Here is a 19872-nt window from a genome sequence, read left to right on the forward strand (position 1 = left end):
TGACAGGTGCAGCGACTTCTTCGGGGTTTAAAAGTGACGGCGAGGTGTCTTCGATTTCTGAATAACTGTCGAAATGGCTGAACGTGAAGTTAATTACTGAGTGCCGAGGAGAAAGCTAAGGCCAAGCTATACTCGATCAGCTACGTTCAGAACAGTATTTAGGCAGACAAGATAAAATGTATCTTGGAGAAAGGAAATGTTCACAAGCAATCGTCTCTAGCAGAGATGAGTCCATTATTGCATGTAGAAATATTCTCCTGGTTGGAGACCGGCTTCAGATGCTCCTAGCACCAGACAACGTGAAGCATCTAATCATAATGCCAAGTAAGAACTACTTCACAATTCCGGTTGTACAGAAGGCACACTCTCAGGTTCCTCACGCAGAAGCAGAAGACACGTTGCACTCTTAGAAAAAAGGGTCAGTATAGTCCTCCCTAAAGGAAGGTACGCTCTTGACACATATCTTCCTTCAAAAAGGGAGGAACTTTCGTCCCTAAAGCAGGGGAGCAAAGCTTCTTCCGTCGCCTGCATCTCATTATGGTAGCCACGAATCGAGCAAATCGAGCTCTATAAGGCTTAACGAGAACACTAAGTCTATTGCACGGAGCGAGAGGAGCAACAAATGAAAACGTAACACGAGCTTTCCGTGAACTGTATTTATTTCCGCAGCCGGCTTCTCCTGCAGGTAAATAAACTTACGTTTCGAAAGCATGCAGTCACTCAGTCTTCTCACCGTCAGCACTGCGATGTTAAACGGAGACAACCATCATCATCATCATCATTTATTAAAACCTTGAAGGCCATTGCTGGCATTAAACAAGGTGGGTGTAACTGCTGAAGAAACATATAAAGGAACAGACAAAAAAGTGGTTACATGCTGGAAAACATTGTTATATAAAGCAGCAACAGTTCGCGCACTTTTTGCCTTAACATTTGCTATTCCTCGAGCCACAACTCCTTCGTCAACCGCTGCGTCAACAGCACACCACGGAGGGGTGGCAAACCATTCGCCCGCAAATACAAAAGCCGCTCTTAAAAACAGCAAAATCCGAAGCAGCCTCTTGGCTCATTTCAGCACGGTAACACGAAATTATGGCGTAGCCGCGTAGCGTAAAAGGAGGTTAAATTGCTCACACCAGATGGCAGGGTCAAGCAGAGTAATCGCAAGTAGCTAGGCTAGGTGGCGGTAGGTACCGCCCAATTCATGGTCTACAATTTGTTTTTCTCACGCCACCATTGCGCTTCGGGAGCCTCTATTATACACACATGTAGACACATTACGCATACTACAAGCGTCAGCTGAACATGTCTGTATGTGCGATGCATTTCTATGCGCTCAATGCATGTTCAGCATTGAGCGCATACACATGCATCGCACATACAAACATCACTACAGCCGCACACTAACCCGAGCACTGCTCCCGAGCTCTGTTTCCCTATTTTATACTGGTCGTTTTGAACGTGCGGAATTTCTCGGTGACTCCCTAAGCAATAAAATGTATTCCCAGCATGCTGATTTTTTTACAGCAATGTCATACATCTGAGGGTATTTTTATTTGCTCAGGGGATTAATCTCTTATAAAAAAGAAAATGGTCGATCATGCCGCAATTATTTGAAAGCTAATGAATCGAGCCGCTCCAATGCGGTTCCAAGCGATGAGTTTGTTTCCCCGCACGGCACCTCGTAGATAGTGTTTCTATTGTAGTGTTTGTTTTCCTATTTGTGCTGTTCGCGCACGGCTGCAATTTCCGTCTTGAATTAATCTCTGTAGAGCAAATACTCACTCAGCTGGGAGTGATGCTTCACGGGCAGAGAAATCGCTTTTTGATCTACTTGAATGCGGTCAAAGCAGCGACTTGCGGCAGGTGTTAAGTGTACGGAGCTACGCCGTGGCGAGCTCGAAAACTTCTAGCGCTCATTCCAGCGCGTCACTTGGAGGGCAGTTTCTCCAGGAACCGTAGTATATTTAAACAGCAAAATAAAGGATAGCTTTTTTTTCTCGATTTTACCTGTTTTTTTTTTTTAATACTAAAATTCCACTGTAAATATACGTACTTTCCGTCATAATTTCGTACTGTTCAGTCTTTTCTCCAGAGCGCAATCGCTCTCGGGGACCGACAGTCACATTGGCCGCTGTGCTAGGGTGACCACCCGTCCCGCGACTCGCGGGACTGTCCCGCATTGAGGGCTCGTGTCCCGCGTCGCGCAAGAAATTCCCAAATCTTCAAAATGTCCCGCATTTCCTACTGTAGTAAAATTAACTCTGCAACTTATGGCGCTACCGTACAATGGGGCACGGGGAAGCCTGGAGATCACTGGCAATCATGTGAATCGCAACGGTGCACCATTTTCTATCCAAGCATTCCGGGAAGCGACCGTCGTTCTTGAGGGAGAACCGACGCGCATGCTCCGTTGTGCCTCCCCCCTTGGTGGCAAAATAGTGTAAAAAATATTGCTCGCCAAAAGTTTAAATATAAAATATTGTAATTATTTTCCCATCGCTGTGTCAATGCGAAAGGGTTGCTGTGGTTTTTGTTGGTATTTTTGTTAGTGCAGATTTATTTATTTATTTATTTATTTATTCATTCCCTCAGGGCCCGAAGGCATTATAGAGGGGAGTGGACACACACATCTAATTGCACAGAAAAACAAACAGTAATTAGGCAGGTAAGCATAAAAATCCAAAAACAGAACATTGTTAAAACAAAACACTGTCAACCAAAATTCAAAAAATATTCGCAAAGTGCAGCTTTGAATCCGGCACTCTCGGCAATGCTGGCAACAGGTGCGGGAAGGCGATTCCAGTCCAGTGATGTCATGGGTATGAAAGACTGATGAAAGCTTGAGGTGCGACACTGAGGGATGCCGACTTTATTTTGATGGTCGAAACGTGATGAGACGTATGGTGGTTGTGTTAACAGATGCTGACGAAGATTTGCATTGTGGTGGTAAATTTTATGAAATAAACATAGACGAAATATTTTTCTACGTAGGGAGAGGTGAGGCAAGCTTAGGGTAGTTTTCATTGCTGTTACGCTAGATGTGCGATGATAGTTATGTAGTATGAATCGAACAGAACGGTTTTGAGCAGCTTCTAATGATAATGCAAGCGTTACACCGGGGTCCCAGATAGCGGAAGAATACTCAAGTTTGCTTCGGACCAATGATTTGTAACGAAGTAGTTTTAAGGACAGTGGGGCAAGAGAGAAGTTCCTTTTTAGAAAGCTTAACATGCGGTTAGCGTTTTTAATTATATACTCAATATGAATGTTCCATGAGAGGTTGTTAGTGATATGAACACCAAGATATTTAAATGAGGACACGGATTCCAGCTGAACAGTTCTTATATGGTACAAGGGACAGGTGTTATTTTGACGTGATACTTTCATGGATTTGCGCTTGTTAATATTGAGTTCCATTTGCCATTTATCACACCAACGACAAACACTGTCAAGGTCAGACTGGAGTGCAAGAACGTCAAAATCGTTAGTTACTTCAGAATAGATAACACAATCGTCTGCAAAGAGACCAACTGAGGATGAGATATGCGAAGGCAGGTCATTAATATATATTAAAAACAAAAGAGGGCCGAGTACTGATCCTTGGGGGACACCAGAAGTCACAGGAGAGGGGTGCGAGTTAATGCCATTAACATGAACAAATTGAGAACGGTTAGTTAAAAAGGCGTTGATCCAAGTCAAAACATGAGAGTCAATGTTCAGTTTACTGAGTTTATACAAAAGGAGCCTATGTGAAACCTTGTCAAATGCCTTAGAGAGATCTAAAACAATGCAGTCAACCTGAGATGAACGATCGAGGCAAGCGTGAAGGTTATGCGTAAGTGTTAATAGCTGAGTTTCGCACGAGAAAAGTTTTCTAAAGCCATGTTGAGCAGGAGAAAAAAATGTATGAGAATTAAGAAAATTAACGAGATGCGAATAGATTATGTGCTCTAAAATTTTGCAAGGGACACTTGTTAAGGAAATTGGGCGACAATTACTTGGGCTGGACTTGTCACCACCTTTATGGATAGGAATCACCTTCCCCACCCTCCAGTCCTCGGGAAGGCTTCCGAGTTCGAGTGATTGCCGAAATAGCTTTGTTAAGATAATAGAGGAATACATAGTAGTGTTTTTGAGAAACTTAGAGTTAATATTATCAATTCCACAGGATGACGATAGTTTAGGATTGGCGATGACTTTCACTATACCGGCACATTCTATATCAATGGAATTCATAGCACAAATATTGTATTCACAAACATCCGGATAGGAATTAGTGGTTAAATTCGAAAATTAATTTGTGAATAATTCGTTTAGCACAGCTGCACACTCATTCGCTGCTATCGTCTCATCATCCTCGTTGTTCAGCACTACGTCAAGCCTCTCAGAAGGGTTTATGACGTTCCAAAATTGTTGAGGGTTGTTGCGCAACATAGTGGGTAGAGTACATTAAAAAAAACTGCGCTTGGCTTCGGCAATAGACGTCTTATACACTGCTGCAGCAGAATAATATGCTGCCCAACGGTGCTCTGCGTTGGGAAACACGTACAATTTTGCAGCACGAAACATCTTTTTTTTCCTATTTGAGAGCCTTCTGAGCGTCTGGTTGAACCATGGGGAGTGAGTGTAATTACGTAAAGTTCGTACAGGTACATATCTATTTGTAAGGGAGGCAACTTTTTCTTTGAACAACATCCAATTATCCTCAACAGAACGCTCAGAAAAATTACGCAGATAATCGCTTAAAAAAGTACCCAATTCCTGATTAATAGCTCCAAAATCCGCTCGGGCATAGTCAGATATCCGTTTTACTTGCACTGGAGAGCGACACACCGGAACAACAAGATCAAAGTGGAGCAATGAATGATCACTGAGACCAGGTAGGTACGTGAGAGACGATATAAGCTCGCGTGACGTCGTCAGCACAAGGTCCAGCACCGTGGCCGAAGAACAAGTAACCCGATTAGGCTGCGCAACAACCTGAGTGAAGTTAAAGTCGGCGCACAGATTTAAAAAGTCATTGGATTCTGTGGAAAACGTACTTAAACAGGGGCCGTCGTTTGACCACGTAATGTTCGGATAATTAAAGTCTCCTAACAGTAAGACTGGGACGTCAGGGAAACAGACTGTGACAGCATTCACGACGTCATGAAGGTCAGAAGCAAAGGTAGAACTTCTCGAAGGAGCACGATAGCAAACGCCCAAAACATATTTACGATGATTTAAACAAATGCAAATCCACAGGATCTCCAGATTCGTGAGAACGTTTACAAGATATGAAGAAATATTATCAGCCACAGCGAGCATAACACCGCCGCCACTTTTACCAACTCTATCTTGCCGATAGATATTAAACTTCTTTTGACAGTGCAAAATTTCACTGTTACAAATCTTACTTGTTAGCCAAGTTTCTGTCAAAACAACAATACTAGCATTTGATGAGCCAATTATTGAACAAAGGTCGTCCCGTTTATTGATAACACTTCTAATATTTGTGAAAAGAATCGAGAGTTGCACAGAGGACGATGTCTGAATAGGGCCACCACCCCTCGCAACATGCTACAACGTAGGTGCTGCATGACTGGCATTTTGAGTTTGGTCATTTACAGCGATAATGGGGGCAGACAAGCCGCCACTGCGCAGGTCTGCTTGCGGTACACTATTAGTAAGCGGATCATAAAAGTAGCTTGTTTGGCCAATAAGAAGTTTGTTGTACCGGAGTTTGAAGGTGGCATTTTAAAATGTTCCCAATTGAAGAAGTTTCTTTCTTGCCTGTCGTGTCGCCAGACAGAAATCCTCGTTCACTGTAGTCCCAGCGTTTTTCAGCGTCGAACGGAGCGATAAAACCTTGTCTTTTAGTTTGTACGACGCGAATTTCACAATAACCGGTCTGCATCGGTCGTCCGAGAAATATCCCAATCTATGGGCACGATCGATGCTCTCCAAGGTTATCTGGGGGTCAACTGAACGAGATAGTATTTCAATAATTTTACATCCTGTTTGTGCCCACGTCTCCGACCTTGAATCCCCTGTTACCCCGTGAAAAATTAGGTTTTCGCGTCTCGACCGATCTTCGAAGTCATCCAAGCGACTTTGCAAAGACTCGTTGTCTTCTTGCACAGATTTGATTACTTCGCGTGCCTCAGTGAGTTCTTTCCGGATATCAGTTGTTACCGACTCAACAGAATCAATTCTTCGGCCAATTACTTCAATTTTACTTTCGATTAGGGTTTGGCTGAATCAGGCTACACTGGCCCTCTTCTATCTTGACTGAGCGCGTCGAAAGATCCTGGAGAAGCTTCAGCATATCAGCGAACTGTTTTGCCTGAGCATCTGTCATCGGGCCCGGGTTAAGTTCGACGTCCCCAGCTAACAGCAGTAATACATAGCGTAGGGAGTAAGCACAGTCGGCAACAATACATAACAACAAGCCGGGGCACGGCAGCACTACAAGGCAAACGTAATTGCTCTTGAATTCGAAAAAACGCTTTTTACTAACCTGCATGACAACAAGGAAGTGGTTAGACGACATGTTGCGTGCGTTGCCGCCGTGCCCACTGATGGCCTGAGGGCAGGCTGTGGCTCTTATAGTCGATGGCGCTTGTGTCGATGACGTAACGAAGCCGAAGATCACGTGGTCCAGTTGCCCAAAGTGACACGCTGCTTTGTTTGCTTCTGTTCCCGATGTCTCTGGTGATGGTGCAGTTGAATCGAGAGTACGCCCGCCGGCAATCAGCGAGAGCTGCATGACAACAACGAAGTGGTTAGACGACGTGTTGCGTGCGTTGCCGCCGTGCCCACTGATGGCCTGAGGGCAGGCTGTGGCTCTTATAGTCGATGGCGCTTGTGTCGATGACGTAACGAAGCCGAAGATCACGTGGTCCAGTTGCCCAAAGTGACACGCTGCTTTGTTTGCTTCTGTTCCCGATGTCTCTGGTGATGGTGCAGTTGAATCGAGAGTACGCCCGCCGGCAATCAGCAAGAGCTGCATGACAACAAGGAAGTGGTTAGACGACATGTTGCGTGCGTTGCCGCCGTGCCCACTCACAAGACACACAAGGCAAACAAGGCAAGGATAGACACACAAGGCAAAAACCTGCAACTTACAGTGGTCGAAAAAGAACATAATGTTATAATTTGGGTAGGACCATGTTGATAAAAGTAAGCGTTGACAAGAAACAATAATCCGAAAAAGATTTACTCTTTCTTTATTTCATTTGATGAATTGAGTTCTGCTGCAGTTGATTTTATGCTTTCAACTTCAACACATTTAATAACATATTTGGCATAAAAAATATATCACTGGAAGTGAAAATTATTTTAGCCTAATAGCTGCAATACAATTTGCAGGTGCATAAACAGCACAAGATATTAAATGTGTCAACAGAGCCTCGGTTCGTGGTGTGAGTCTTCCTAAATTTCCTCCCCCCCCCCCCCCCGCGTGTCCTCAATTTTGCTAGCAGAAAGGTGGTCACCCTACGCTGTACAATAGGAGCTTACCGTTCAGACCAGCGTTCCAACATGACTATCCGCACGTCGATCGATTGCATCTAGTCGCTCAAGTGGTCTTAAACTCCTTAAAGTAAAGCGGAATGTCAAGCTGTGACATCTGCCCCCTCCGATCACGGCCCGACCAGCGGCATCAATGCCCGATAGTTTACGTCATCTCATCTTGTTGTTACACCACTGATAACGCGAACACACGGTCACATCGGCGATGATTCCGGTCTTCTGTTCACAACGCACAACACTGCCATCACGATGTTGCTGCTAAGTTGCTGACACGCAGAAATACAGAACCACGTTGAACGCCGGTTGGCACTCGGCACGGGTAAACAGTACCGAACTCAGCACGGAAGGCTCCCAGGCAGCCGGCAGGAAAACCTGCCGGCCTTGGACGCAGTTCCTGTGATTTCTATAATGTCAAAAACGTCGACAGGTTCCGCGTGGTTCAAGTACTGTAGTTCTACGGAAACAATTTCTAGCCTCTGTAGTAGTTCCGCGTGGGTCCCGCAAACCGAAGACGGCCATCTTATCCAGTGTATGAGCGCTGCTGGCACTGCTCCGGAACTTCGCTTTCTCTAGCGGCTTCGTTAGCTCGTTTGATAAAATTTGTGGTAAAAACGTCAATGCAACCGAAATGTTCTCCACGTTTGAACTGAAGACGGAATTACAGGCGGCCTTCGCTGCCGCTGAAGCTCAATCAACTCAACAACATTTATAAAACAACGTGCGCTACGTGCTCGGAAAACGAAACTGAAAGAAGATGAGTCGGGAGGGTCAAAGCTTTCTCCCGTCGGCCTGGAAAAGGAGAAAAACGTCTCGTTCCTCCCTTCTTCTCGCGTCCGCGTGGGGGCGCGTCAGTAGAAGGTAGGAAGACGTGCCGTTGCTACCTTTTCCTCCATTTTTTTCTTAGGGCGTGGCGCAACTCCGACAACAATGTTGGATTAAAGGAGGCAGAAGATTAGTGAAAAAAAGCGATATTCAGCTGCTGCTCTACTATGCACAATTTTCTGCCTTACTGCTTACACAACCCCAACAGCTCAACTCCCCGGTAATGACTGACGCAAGGCGCGCCTTTTCACGTTATAGGCGCAGATTTTGCAAGTCCACTGTAGGTAAGGAGAGCAAGCGGTAGCGCAAGTATCCCACTTTATATCCCACTTTTCGCTTCTGCAGTACCTCGCGCCGTTCATGTTGAACTTGTTTCTGCAGTGACTACAAAAGGTTTCCTACTGGCCCAGGGTGTCTCACGGCACGGATAGGATTTCCAGCAACGATCTATTCTGACAACGCACTAACATTCAACAAGACATCCAACAATGTAAATGCGTTGTTTAGAGCGATGCCAGAAGATTTTAAGTCTCATCTTGCCAACAACCGAGTAACATGGAAGTTCATTGTTCCCAGTGTCCCATGGGGACGCTGGTGGGAGAGGCCCGTGCGAATGGTAAAGACTACCCTACGGAAAGTGCTGGGGAGGTCATATCTAAGTTTTGAAGAAGTATCCATTGTTCTGACCGAAGTTCAAGGAACAGTCAACTCCCGACCCCTCACAATGGGCAGCACAGACGCCGCGGAACCCAAGCCGATAATTCCAGGCGATGTCTTGCTTAGGGAAATATTGACATAATTGCCCGGCCCAACAAGGATGGTGAACCAAGCCAAACGAATAGAGCTACTCAAGAAAATCTAGTATCGACAACGCCTTATGGACAGCTGAGGAAACGAAGGCACAATCAATATTTGCTGCAGTTTCGATCGGCGCACTATGTGCAACAAGCTAAAGCGTCAACCCTAAGCGTAAACGCTATCGTTGCTGTGTATGATAGTCATACACCGAGGAAATTCAGGCAAATAGGAAGAGTGCTGAAGACTGAGAGAGGAACACACGACAACAAATGGACCTGCCAGGTAAAGCTGCAAAATGGATTGATTACTGACCGACCGGTTCAACGTTTTTATCTACTGGAAGTCAGTACGTGACTCATCTCGCGGTCGGAACTTCTTGTTGTCAACAGCGCTTATAGGTAAACTCTTCCCGCTCATGAAGGATGAAGCAAGTATCGCTCCTTGTTTATATGTGTTGTCCTGCGCAATGAAAATCATAGTCAGGGCTCACATTTCATTTTTGTCTCGTCTTCCAATTTATTTTCATACGCCGACTCGCTCATTTCATAGAGATAGTCACTCGAGAAATCGTATCTTAGGGATAAATATTCAATTTTATATTCCTCTTTACTGAAAAAACCTCGCAAAAAAGATATTAGAAATATATTTGCCCATAACGGCTCCAGAATCGGCCTATCTCCGAAATTCCCTTTCCATTGAAACTACTTTCACGACGCCGGAATGCATTGCAGAGATACGCATCAAAATTAGATACGCCACTGCCTTTGCATGGTAATAAGCGTAAAACTGCTCGTTTTTTGTCCGCTTTCTTTTGTTTTTTTCTACGCCTGACAACAGCTAAGTGTCAGGCGCTTTCTTTACGATGGAGTCTAAGATTCTGCTTACTGAGGTTTACTGAAAACTAAGTGCCCTAGATCCTTAGGGAAAACGTTAGCATGATCCTTGGGAAACGTCACACACATCTCCTTTTGGAAATCGCTAACGCTGACCCCTTCACTTTTTGTTCTTATGGCTTTCTCCTTTGCTTCCTCTATATTTGCTGCCTTTTTGGCCTTGTTACGAAGTCAGGGTTAGCGTTTCTTCAAGGGGGCGTATGTGGCGTCTTCCAAGAGTCATGCTAACGCATTAAATAAGAATCCAACTACTGATCTTCCTCTAATGGACCTTTTCCGAGAAGCGTTTTGCGCACGCGCGAGCGCCCGATGCCAAGCGGCGGAAGTCGGTACGAAAAATCGAGGAAATTCGGAAGGAGGCTGTATATCAGCGAGTAGAACACGTAACTGCAGCATATATATACGTGTTACACAAAACAAAAACGTCGACGGAAAGGAAAACACGACGTTTGGGTGGACGCGACGGATGCCCCTCTTTAAAGTCGCGTTGGGCAGGCGCCGCTGCTCAGAGAGCGAAGAAACTGGTAGCCTAGCTCCCATTATCGATTGGTAGAGCAAGTAGGTCACTTCCTCGATTTTTAGTTCGTGCAGCCACCGCCTGGTGCCGTCGGTATGTGGAAAAGGTCCATTCCCCACCCCCCTTTTTCTGTAATCTGCGACGACGACCTTGGATACAGTGGTACGACGACGACCTTGGATACAGTCATCAATGAACGCGTGGAAAGACCCACATCGACATCACTCGTAGAGGGAACCACACCTATTGTTTTAACTACACTTACGCATCACGGCCCATACGCCGTTACTATGGAAACCCAACGCAAAGAATAAACGGCGGCAGCAGAGCTGCAGCTGACCATGCCCGCATTCCACCGCGCGGCGGCGCTTGCAGGGCGTACTCCTTTCTGGCTCCGCGCCAGCTGTGAGCGTGACTCAGGGAGAGGTTGACGCGTGTTGACGTCAGCTCTTCGGACCAATGGGAGCGCTGAACGCGTCACCCTCTCCCCGCTCCCCGGCGCTGGGAAACGAAAAACACCGCCTGGTTTTTGTAAACAAGAGCGTTCTAATACGAACGCTTTAGAACCAACGTTGAATCATTTCAGAAACTGCCCCTACACAGGCAGGTATCCGCAAACCTTCAATAAGATAACCGAGCGAACAAAGGTCCCCCCCATACTATACCCCACTGCCAAAACACTTTTTTTTTATTTGTTTGATTTTGTTTTAAGAAAAAACAAGCATTTATTGTAATTCATATTCTGCTCTGTATTTGTCGGCCAAAAACTTTATATGAAAGCATGGAATCCCAGAGTGCGCGTTTTTAGTCCACTGAATGCGTTTTCTTTTTAGAATAACTTACTTGATACTGCTGCACGTTACAGTGTTGCGGAGCTGCCACTCCGGAGTTGGAATGATTCCGGAATCATTTTATGTTTTCTCGACCCCGGAATGCATGGAATGGGACTGGAATGGCGGCAACGTTGAGGGGGATGGAATGGGAATGGAATTAGATGCCTATGCCCGGAATGGAATGGGAATAAAATAAGCAAATTCTTTTTTTTTTGTAGAGTTTATTGTCAGCTAATCCAAGCCAGTCAGACAGACAGTCGCTCGGAAATAAAATAAGCGGGAAACTGCTAACCCGCGTGGAGCCCTAACAGACTTTGCAATACAAAAAAACGTCAAAACAAAGAGCAGAGGGGAATGGGGGGGGGGGGGGGGGGGGCTGGGGGGGAAGGGGGGGGGGGGGGGTCAGTGGCGGTGCCACCTTTCACGGACGCGCAGGCAACGGGCTTCACTGGCGTTACACGAGAGCGAAACAAGAAGCCAAGCACCAAGCACAAGAAACGAAGGGAGCCGCAAAGAAAGAAACCGCCATGCACGGCTCCTCGTCGTCCTTCTTGTCTTGCTTTTTTTTTTTTTTTTTTTTTTGACGGCATGGCGAATGCGCGGGCACACAGACTGAGAGTGAGATTTGGGAGCGGAGGCGACTCATAACTCGCAGAGCTCGTTTAGCAGGCGGCCAACCTTGCTGCCTTCCACGTCCATTACCGCGCACTCCTTTGGAGTGCGAAATGTGGGTTTCACTTCTCTCTCCTCTTGCGCTTTGCTCCGACGCTTGTTTTTTTTTTTTTTTTTATACAGCATTTTTACGTGTAATTTTGCCTTTTACTTGGCCTTTGTTCCGATGCTTGTTTTCTGTGGGTTAGGGTTACAAGCAAGCTAGCGGTTCCCGCTCATTTTCTTCAACTTTACAATCTGCATATTTTGATTCACCTTGTGATGGACCGCTGCGGACGCTACGAGACAATCCTGAGCAGGAATACACGCACGGCGCGTTGCTGCGCCCCAGTTTCACGCGACACTCAAAAGGCACTGGATTGGTTTCGATGGCTCTCGTGCTGTCTGTTGCGGTCCATCGTAAAGTGAAGTAGACTATCGCCACAGCTCTTGTCGCGTAACCGAACTGACTAGACCTGCAAAAATACAGTGACATGGTCTCTACGGTCCCTCATGCTCCGCCGTAGAAGTTGCACTTTGTGAGACGATGCGTTCTTGCCGCTGTGCATGGAATCGCTTCCAGCAGCGTACTAGCCGTGTTGCTGTGCAGGTATTTGAAGACTACAGCAAGGGAGCTTATTTCTGCGCCACGCACGAACTAGATACTTTATAGTCTTATCAAACAAACTCGCTGGCCGCGTATGTCCTAAAAATCAAATGCGAAAAAGTTCGAAAAAAACATGAGTGGATTTAAGTTTTGCTGTTTGTTACGAGCCACGTGGTCGAAAGACCGATGCAACAAGCATCGACATTTCAGGGGGCTTTCTCGGTGTTTGCAGTACAATGTAAACAAACACGTTGCGCCACCAATGTGCTTATAGTCGGTTACAAGTCAAGAAGGTAGGAGAAGCTCCGCCCACAAGCGTGATGCGCCTGTTTCAAATCCCTCCGCAGTCGAAAGAAGAGTTCACTGAAAACGCTCCTTGTTCCGCTTCAATGGATTCCAACTTGTCTCCGATCCCACTTTTTAAGAAAGCGACCTTTGTATTCATCGGAGGGGGAACCGAGCCCCTCTGTATTCATAAGAGGGGGAATCTAATCCCCGAAAGTCGTACGTGTTTCCATAGGAGGGAGAAAACTAATCTCCCTTTCGTGCCTTCCACAATGCTAAGTCAAAGTCGAAAGATAAACCGAATATGTACAGGAAGGCAAAACCCTCCTCGCGCGTTGGCCGCGACGTCACGGAAACGATGGGACGCTATTGGATGCGAAGGTGGCGGAGGGACATATGATGAACTTTGAGGGACATTTGCCGCTACCTTCTTGACTTGTAACTTACTATAGTAAAATCAGTGTTTTTTTTTTAGGCATTTAGCGTTTTTTTGTTTTGCTTTGTCTATACGTTTGATAATGTCAGCTTTATGCTGCTTATGCCGCCAACAGAATGCAGCTGTTAAGTGCCAATTTTTACGTTTACGACTTAGAGGAATGGATTTGAGCCATCCAGCCATTCAAGGAGTGGGAATGGGCCCAGTGTCCCCATTCCTTGGAGTTAAAAGGAATTGAATTCTCGAAAGCTCTAATTCCCCGGAATGGAACTGGAATGGAATCGGGGTTCCCATTCCGCAACACTGGCACGTCATACGTTCGCTCACACCTAAAAACGTCTACATCTATAGGTGCGTATGGTCTACGCGTGTTTGGTTTGCAAAATACACTTCATGAAAAGTATTTGCTGTGATATTAGTTAGCGCTTTAGGTAATGCGTTAGTTGTGCATATTATTTTGTTTCACTTTATTGTTTTGCGATGTTTTAGATATCATCTCCTTTCTAATTTTCTGTGCTCTTTATTCTAAGTTTTTCCAATCGCAGATTTTTACCAAAGTATAAACTACACACGCTCGCGAGCATAACAAGAAGGTGTTGTGTTCGTCCCCTTCTGTGTTCCTGAGTCTCGGGTTTTATTACCATGAATCATCACCAGCTCGTTTGTTTTTTAAGTATTATTGCAAAAACAATCTCTGTGTTTATTTGTTATGAAAAGTGATGCGTGATGTTATTTTATAAAATAAGGCCTTGATGTTCACTTTTATATTTAGCAGATTCTCTCAAACCGAAATATTTCAAGTAAACGACTGTCCAACTAATTTTAGGGTCTACCTTCAAAGCAGTGAGTACAAAAAAGTTTCTCTGTTTAACGTCATGCAGTTCAGCCTTTACAGTAACAATCTATATATCCTAACGCAGACGCGACAGTGAGTTAGTTGGTTTTATAAATTTCCACACTGTAAGCAAATAATTGAAAATATACTACGTTTAGTTTTCCTTGAAACCTATTTATTACATTGGCAAGCGATGCAATCAACGAACAGTACAGTAGCCCTGAACAACATAAGGAATATCTTGGCAGTTTCTTTAACACGCAATTGGGACGCAAAAAAAGTGTATAATTTAAGTACAGTCAGAATATGCGAATAACTGAACGACGCTGGTTAAATGAGAGTAATAACAAAAGTTAGAAAGCTGAAAGAAAAACCTGCTGAACCTACCAAGTTTTGCATTCGACGGCTTTCCAAATTACTTCATATTTATTTCGCCAGTAGTTTTCACTCATTTGCATATTTTTACTAATTCCTCCTTAGAGACAACGAAATGCAATACAATGACCCTAGACAAAAGTTATGTATATTTTCACGCAGTTCTTTTTTTTTTCAAATTCTAATCATGTCAGAAAAATAATAAAAACCTTCACGATTGCTTTGATTTTATCTTATAAATTAATAATAAAATATGCCTATCAATCGCTGTTAGTATCACCCGAACTAAGTGCCTTAAAACAAAACTGCATGCAAATTCAGCGATCTGTATCACATATACATTAACTAAAATAAACCACATGGGCAAATATGCAAATGCGTTGAAAATTCCTTAAACTGAACTGCTTTTAATAATTGAAGTGGGTATCCGATGTTGACACCTGATTAAGGAAGGACAATATCAAGGCATATGATTGGCTTGTTTTCAGAATCTTGTATTGGTCCACCTTTGTGTCAGGCCGTAATAAAAGCAAATAAATATAGGAATTAGTTAAGTTGTAATAAAAATATTTATAATAATATTTTTATATTGAGATACCAAAGCTCCAATTAAAATATTCTGAGGACAAAAAAGGATGTGGAAGATATAAACTCTCTTGGACTAATATATTAGAACTAGTAACACTATGGCTTTGCGCTGTCTGTTGATACTAGTAGATTGTGATCAGTCTTGTGCTTATGTTTTAAGATCCTGAAGTTTAAGGACTACCTAGAAAGGGGCCAAAAACATTAACAATAAATAGGTGCCTCTTTAGTAGAGACACAAAAAGTAAAACAAACACATACTGTGAAACATACCATCAAATATTCTTAATGTTTCTCTTAGATGATAACTAACTTTGGGTTATATATCATGTGTCTAGAAATATCAGACTTTGAAACCTTCAAAACCACTCACAACAGACTTCTTCTTACAGCTGGTGAATTTCTTTATAACGTAACACTCCTGTACAGCGACTATGTCACTTGCACTATTTTGCAGCACCACGACGAAACTGATTGCAAGTATCATATTTGCATTTTTTTCTTTACGATTTTCGGCACACAGAGTGCATTGCCAAAGGTGTTAAAACACTTACGGTTTTAGAGATCCTCCAAAAAATACTTGGTTATACTTGGGTGTTTAAAAACATGTTTATCTATTCCACTAAGCAGAATGTATTTTGTGCTTGTGTGTAAACGCATGTCTTTTGTGCCTATCTGTTGTTTCCTTCGTACTACCTAGCAGCACCCTCAGAAGGATGCGGTTTGGTTAGTTTTTTTGACATGCGCAAGGCAAAGCCAATTAGTACTTACTGGTGGCTCAGCGAACGGTGCTTGAATCAATAAGCTCACACGTCTGTTGTTGTTTGTTAAAATTCAAAGAATCACCAAACACATATTGAATTACCCACCTAGAACGCTTATCCAAAGAAGAGTTACAGTCTGGTGGTTTGATGACAAGAATCAGCCACTATTGGCAGATCAAATCGTGGAAAAGATGCTGGCGATTTGATATTGCTGGCGCCTTCGAATTGGCCTCCGTTTATATGTTCATTGCACATTTTTCGTCTGACCTCGTCCCAAAACGTGACTTAAAAATTAATTACAACAATATATCACCCAAAACATTTGAACTTTTGGACGCTCCGAATACTTCCTAGGGTACGACCAAGCACAACATCAAAGTCTGCAAATAAAGGCAGAGAGTGAGAAAATAAGGAATGGCCTAGAAGCAGCAGGGCGATTCTGCCAACATACAGAGGAAATGATTAAGTTGAAGTCTGCAATAAGTACGAGTGGCATAGCATTCAAATTTTGACCCTTATATATAGGCGTATTCTTCCTCAGCTGTAGAGGCTGTGGGTTGACACTGTGTAGGTATTTATATCAATGGAAAGTCTAATAATTTATGAACTAGGGGCAGATGCGAGAGAAAGTTCTAATTGACAAGAGACGTATATATATTATTGGATGGCAGTTATACAAAGTTAGCTTTCTTGCAAAGCCTATTTGGAATATGTTTTATGGCATAAACACAAAATGAACAGTATTATCGTTATAAGTAGTGGCCTACACTCGCTAAAATTCGTTTTGGCTAATTACCACTTCTCACAAAATACTGAAGTAATTAGCCCAGTTCGAATTTATGGGATAAATAATCCTCCACCTGGAAACTTCAATTCTTCTTGTGACTTACTTATGGACCTTTATTTATAAGTGAACCGACTGCAGCATCATCCAAAACAAGTTCCTTTCCGAGGCAAAACTTTTGACATTATCTTTTTTCGTTTCCCTCTTCACAAATCTGTTTTCGTGTAATAATTGAAATGAAAATTTTGTTAATATGTCGATATCGCTGAAGATGTCTTTTAGTTTAGTTCATTAACCAAAATAGGACTGGACATTGTTTTTCTATCGCAGTACTTAATATAGCATCCCGCACAACCATTTTTTTTCTAAAATATGTCATCTTTATTAGAAAAAAGATATGAAACTTATGCTTATATAACATGACAATTAGTGCAGCATTAGCATGTATTATAGGAAGTAATTTAAAAAAGAGCAGACTTCCTCGCTATTTTGACGTAAATACAAATTTTGGAAACTAAGCTATAGTTCCGATGATGGCTAGAGCGGAAAGGCTAGATTATAAGCCACATAATGTTTGACAGGTTCAAGCTTAACGAACGTTGTGCGAACCGCGAAACTGGAAAATAATTACTAACTGTTCCTTTTCGTATTGTTGCCGAATGTACATGCAGATTAAAGCGGGAATTTTAAGGCTAGCGCAATAATTCCTGTGTCTTACTTGTCCAGGATCATGTCAACTACGTTTATTACGGTGAATATATAAGAGCGTGAACTCTGCAAAATTCTGAACTATTAAGTTATTTCTTTACAGCTTGCTCAATGATTCTGAGTCCTGATGATGCACCTTCTGATATCGAAACATGTTTGGACCAGTTTGTCAAGCACTGCGGAAACTCATATCTTGACGTCTATCCGGAGTCAATTTGTGGTTCACCTTGAGGCAAGAAGAAAACACCTTAAAATAAAGTTCCAGTTGTAAATATTTTCAGTGTGTTTTCATTTTCAAAGTTTATGTGTAATAGGAAGGCTTTTTCAGTTCCTGAAAATAAATTCTAGACAGCAGAGCAGCTCAATCGATTACCTGTGATTTTAAAAACTCCAAAAGAATTGTTTAAATTTGCCAGTATTATCGCACTGTAGTAGCGCGCTTTTGTTACATCGCACTAATGGGAGAAGACATTCCATGACCTCTAGATGTTTTCAGAAACGCAACTTTTATTGATTAGTGTGAATCACGAATCAAGCGCAAAGCTAAAATTTTTGTTTATTAATTGGTTGAAATTTAATCCTTAGGTCTCTTGCCATCGGCACTAACAGATGCAGTACAATTCATATAGTCCATTACGTGAAACGTTCCTTTAATAAAGGTCTCACATAATGGCACACTTGTTTTTCAACCATTTTTACGGCACCTGGGACGATTCTTGTTTCGTTGCTCATAGAACGGAAACACGCCGCATGAAAGCTGTGTTTGTTTATGAAAACACTTTGATAACAATAAACTTGTGACATTCTCTTTTCCCTTCTGCGCTTAAAAGATATAAATGCACGCACGTGGCTGCATCTTTTTTTCCCTTTAACGTAACCAAGCACGCTCAGCGTTAAAAAGCCAGAAAGAGTAGAAACAAAAAGAAATATCCTTCAACTGTAATCTATGAAAGGATCAATAATAAATACTACCTAGATAACTTGATTTCCTATAATTATAAACATTAAATCTCTCTCAAAACTGACGTTTCATGCAAACTTGCTTCTAGATTTAAAAGAAAAGCTAAAAAAAGACGAGTAAAAATTAGAAGAACAGAAAACAGAAGATAGACAGGCTTCTTTTGTGTTCCCTTCCTTTCCCTGTCCTCGTCTTTTTGTGCACAATTTTTTTTCATCGTGTTCAACCAGTACCAACTTGCCCAGCTTACCACCTTGCTGCAGTTTGCTTCTGGGCACTGTAGTAAATAAAATTGGGACTCCAATCCACGCTGTGAAGGTGTTTGGTCAGCGAAGCTGCGGTATCACCTGAAACGATTGCCTCCTGCACTATAGCCAGCCGGCCACGGCCAGGCGGCGCCAGCAAAGTGAGAGCCCCCGGTTATAACCTGTTTCGCTGTAACTTGCCAATGGGTGAACGATAAGCCCTACATTGCGTGCCGACGACTTCGATATGAGCTACGCATACGAGCGCAGCGCGCACATATTAGAGCATGGCGCAGCAAAAAGCCTTACACTTCTTTGCAGTAAAAGTCCACTCCGATAATACGTAGTCACGTTCCGATTGGCCCGCCAGGGCCGTAGCTTCCGCCGTACTGGCATGCTACGCGATCAAGGCTTCCTGGGATCCCTAGTATTTCTTGGTTCAGACACTAGGCTAGCGGCGCCACCAGCATAATAGCTCACGTTTGAACAACGCAGCCCAAAATCCCAGGCATACCCAATGTTTCGTGCTTCATTCGCTAGATGGCGCTAAACCAAACAGCATTGCAGGTTGCCTATACGAAATTTCAGCCGCCGGTCGCAGGACGCCGCCGCTGGTCGCATTGCCGTTTCTTTTCCCTTTGCCGCTCCTACTTTCACGCCGCTCCTCGGGAGTCGTAACTATGCGTGGCCTATTCATCGTGGTGCTGCGGCAACAGTGAAATTAGTTGGCATACGCTGTTTCGTGATACGTTTAAGCGTAGCAAATGTTACGAGCCATCGGAGCCAATCGGAGGCCGTGTGAGTGTCATGTGACCTCACTTCCTCGAGGGCTTCGAATGACGTCAACCCCTTTCGAAGCAGCTGCCAACATATAATCTTTACCGGAACGCGTGGGAGGGTGTTCATATTGGTCACACGCTCCTTATCATGCGTCATATGTGTTTGGGGCTTTTTTTTGTGGTTTTCTTTAATGAAACTGTGTAATATGCCTGATTTCAAAGGAGATATGAATGTTTTGCCTTCAATTGTTCGCCGGGAGTTTTTTGCTTACAACGACGACAAGAACATGTCCTTGGTTGGTAGGGGTACACAGCTTCGTTGTAATAGTTTTTATGAATTGAGCGCTGCGGAAGTGCCTTTCCAGATAATAATTCGTAATGATTAACCTTGACCTGCTGAACTGTTAACTAAATCCGAGTCCTTTAAAAACAAATCGTGTTGTCATACGTTTTATTTAAGCACGGTCAACATGACGACGCCA

This window comes from Ixodes scapularis, unplaced genomic scaffold, assembly GCF_016920785.2.
Source record: "Ixodes scapularis isolate PalLabHiFi unplaced genomic scaffold, ASM1692078v2 PGA_scaffold5__190_contigs__length_132052651, whole genome shotgun sequence".
Lineage (NCBI taxonomy): Eukaryota > Metazoa > Arthropoda > Arachnida > Ixodida > Ixodidae > Ixodes > Ixodes scapularis.